Source organism: Oratosquilla oratoria, chromosome 22 (genome assembly GCF_046742065.1).
Source record: "Oratosquilla oratoria isolate Oo_2021 chromosome 22, ASM4674206v1, whole genome shotgun sequence".
NCBI lineage: Eukaryota > Metazoa > Arthropoda > Malacostraca > Stomatopoda > Squillidae > Oratosquilla > Oratosquilla oratoria.
The window spans coordinates 25808702-25813203 of NC_134798.1; positions in this window are offsets into that span (position 1 = coordinate 25808702).

Consider the following 4502-nt stretch of genomic DNA (forward strand, 5'->3'; position numbering starts at 1 on the left):
TTAAGCACCTCCCTACATTTTGTCCTTTTCCTCTTTCTCCATCTGTCCTTCACTCTCAACTTACCTTCCACCAGAAAATAATCTGATATTCCCCCACCCTCTCCCCTTAGCACATGTACATCCTTAACTCTTCCTATCATAATCCTATTTACCACTACATAGTCCATTAAAGCTCTATCTACCACCCTTCCCTCCACCACCCTCTCCCATGTGTACTTATGCTTGACTTTCTTCCGAAACACTGTATTTGCTATCATCAACTCTCTTTCTAGACACATTTCCACCATCAACTCTCTCTCTAGACACATTTCCACCATCAACTCTCCACTACGATTTTTTCCTGGAACTCCACATTTCCCAACCACTCCATCAATTGGATCCTTTCCTACCCTAGCATTAAGGTCTCCCAGTACTATTACATTTACACTTATCCCTAAACCTTCTATGCACTCATTTTACTATATATAGCAAACAATATTTGGGCTAGGACTGTTCCTTTTGGAACTCCACTTATCACATCATCCCAATTAGACTGTTTGGGTCTTATCACCACCCTCGTTTTTATTTCATGCAAGAAGTCTTCCATCCACTTCAGAAGTTTGTCCTGTATTCCTCCTGCAGTTTCTATTTTTTTTTTTTTTTTTTAGCAACTTCTTATGTCGTACCTTATCAGAATTTCATTGGGGGTCTAGAAATGCACAATCAACCCATCCATCTCTTTCTTTTATTACATATATTAACCTTGAATAGAAACACATTAAGTTTGTGACGCATGATCGTCCTTGTCTAAAGCCAAATTGCCTTGGATTTAGTAAGTTGTTTTTTTCCAAATGCCTTACCCATCTAATTCTGATCAATCTTTCACAAATTTTAGCTATCCTACTTGTAAGAGAGACCGGCCTACAGTTACTAGGGTCTTCCTTGTTTGCCTCAATATATATTGGTACTATATTTACTCTTTTCCAATCTTCTGGAACTTTTCCTTCTTTCAATGAACTGTTTATTAGACTATGTATTTTGTCTGTTCGTTCATTCCTGCATTCTCTCAAAATCCAATTTGCCATTTCATTTGATCCATGCGATTTTCTGACATCGAGATTACAGATGGAATAAGTTAACTGATCAGTTTGACCAAAGGTCCATTATTAACTACATGCTGACATCAGACAAAAGATTATTCAACAACGTGAAAATTCTACCAGGTGATTCGCTAAATTCAGATCACAGACTTCTAATTGGAGATTTAAATATCAAGAAGATAAAGCAAAAGCAAATACAATAGAGAAAGGTCATCAAAGTTCTGTCATTTAAAGATGCTGAAAAAAAATACAAGTATCAGGTAGCAGTAGATGAAAAAATTAATCACAGAGAGGAAACAGCTGAGGATTGGGAAGATCTGCAGGATGCAATTAAAGGTGTAGCAGAAGAAACGTTAGGAACAAAAAATGGTGGGAGGAAGTAAGAAAAGACATACACCATGGTGAACAGAGGAAGTAAAGTGAAGGCACTAAGAAAGTGGTTGAGACATAAAACATTTGAAACAAGAATAGAGTATATCACTCCAAGAAATAAGGCAGAAGAAGTGAAGAGAACAGCACAACAAAATGTTTGGAAGAGGTTAGGAGAGACAATAGAACAAGATTTAAAAGGTAGTAAGAAGAAAATCTTTGGATTAGCAAAATCTTATGGGAAAGATAAGAGTATGGTGCATAACATTAAAGATGACATGGGTAATGTTATTGTAGAACCCAACAAGAAAAACGAGAAATGGTAGAGCAATTTTAAAAACCTACTGAATGTGGGAGGTGAAGACATAGATGAAGGTATAGAGAACTTAGAGGACGTTAAAGAGAGACAAGACCAAGATGATAAAATAACAAGAAACGAACTAGAAGAAGCCCTGAAGAAGATGGAAAACGATAAAGCACCAGGATCTGATGCCTTACCAATAGAGCTGATAAAGGAGGGAAGTGATGCCCTAAAAGAGAAGATATTGATCATATTAAACAAGGCCTGGAGAGAAGAAACTATTCCACAAAGTTGGGGCAAGACCATTATTCTACCGGTCTATAAAGGTAAAGGCGACTCATGTTTCTGTGGTAATTATAGAAAAAATAGCAAGAACAGTGATAGAGCCGAAGCTAGGAGAAGAACAGTTTGGATATAGAAAAGATCGAAGTACATCTGACCCACTTTTATTTTAAGAATGGTCATGGAAAAATGCTGGGAGTATAAAAATAAAATTATATTGTGTGTTTTATAGACTCAGCAAAAGCATTTGACTCCGTTCCAAGAAACAAATTATGGAAATGTTTAGTGGAGGAGTATGAAATGACAAGCAAACTGCAGAAAAACATAGAAAGTACATATAAGCCGTGTTCGTTCCTTGTTAGAACTAGTTATGAGAAAGATGAATGGTTTGATATAACAACAGGAGTGAAACAAGGAAGTGTGTTCTCCCCTTTATTATTCATAGCATATAGGGATAGCTTTATCAAAAAGTATAAAAAGAGAATAAGAGATCAAGGAGAAGGGGATGGAGATATCAAAGTACAGTAGAGGTGCCTGTGCCTTGTACCTTATCCTAAAGTATATAAATGTACCTACGGAGGCAAAGAACACTATTTTTTAATTAGTTTTGGTATCGATTTTGATGTATGCTGCTAAATGCTGGACATTAACATCAAGAGACTGGAGCCGAATTCAGTCGGCAGAAATGAAAACATTAAGAACAATAGTAAATAAATTCAAAACAGATCAAATTAGAAATTATGAAAAAAGAGATATGATTAGAGTAACATCAATTAGAAGCAAAATAGGAAAGGCACAACTAAGGTGGCTTGGGCACGGGGAGAGAATGGATGAAGAGAGAATAGCAAAGAAAAGATGGAACTGGAGACCAGAAGGTAGCAGATCTTGAGGTAGACAAGAAAAGATGGAAAGATGGAGTTGAAGAAATCCTAGAGGCAAATAGATTGGGAAAAATAGAGGATTTGAGGGAAGAAGGAAGCTTTGAGAGGACAATCTGGAGAAGTGTGCTGGCCCGACTGACATCCTGAAAGCCTACCTGGGAGCAGATGTAAGAAGTAAGAAGTAAGAGATTACTCAAGTGATTCATTATTTCATTCCTTGATACTTCTCTCTTTTTCATAGGGGGGACTTTCTCCTCCCACTTGATACCTCTAGGTTGTATATATATATATATATATATATATATATATATATATATATATATATGTATATATATATATATATATATATATATCACAGGTGAGAAATGTAGTAACACATTTATAAATCACAACTAACACCACAGCCCACGATGAATATTTCCAAGGGTCAATGGACCCCAGACATCATTTCAGGACTATTCATCACCAAAAACATTGTCAACAAGCTTCCTCCCCCTCCCCCTGACCCGACCTCATGTCAGCCTCAGGTCAACTAGGGTTGGGGCAGTGATGTTCTTTATTTTCTCATGTTCCCTTTCTTTTGTAAGAGGTTGCTACTTAAGATAGCCTCCTCCCTGCCACTTTGTACTACTGAAGAGGATTGCAGGTAGCAATCGAAATATATAGTTCCGCTTACGCAACTTTTTCTTTCGTCCGACTGTGGTGTTAGTTGTGATATATATATATATATATATATATATATATATATATATTTATATCTGTATATGTATATATATATGTATATATATATACATATATATATGTATACATATATATTTGTATATGTATATATATACATATTTTCAATGTGTTTGTAATTTACATATATTACGGATATGTATATATATATACATACATATATATATATAAGTATATATATATATATATATATATATATATATATATATATATATATATATATATACATAAGAGATCAGATGACCGTGATGGAACAGATGCCGTGAAGGGGAAATGTCCATGAAATATCAAAAGCCAATGAAGGACTAAATGTCAATATAGAGGAAGATGTTAATAAAGAATAACATAATAATTAAGGTATGATGTTGAAACACAAAATGTATGAAAAAGAAGTAATCACGAGTTTCTTAATACCATGTACTTTAATGCTCGTAGTGCTAGGAACAATTTCCAAAGAAATACAGGCGTATGTCAAAAGCAAAAATATCGATATGATAGGAATAGACAAGATATACTTGAATGGTAGAGAGTTTGAAGCTAAATTTCATGTTGCAGGATTTAAAACTTTCAAAAGGATAGAAACCACAAGAAAGGTGGGGATGTTCTGCTGTTAGAAGCAAGGGCCATGCCTGTGTTTTAGAGAAAGTGAAACAGGATGCATATGTTAGTTTGTGGGTAGAATTAACCCCCAAAAATGGCCAAAAATGGATGTAGGCATAATATATAGGCCAAAATCCTCATCGTTAGCAGACGACAAACTGTTGTTTCAAGAAATGTCCAGTTTATGCAAACAGGACTTATTGATAATGGGCCATTTCAAATTTACTGACATATATCGGATGACCTTTAACA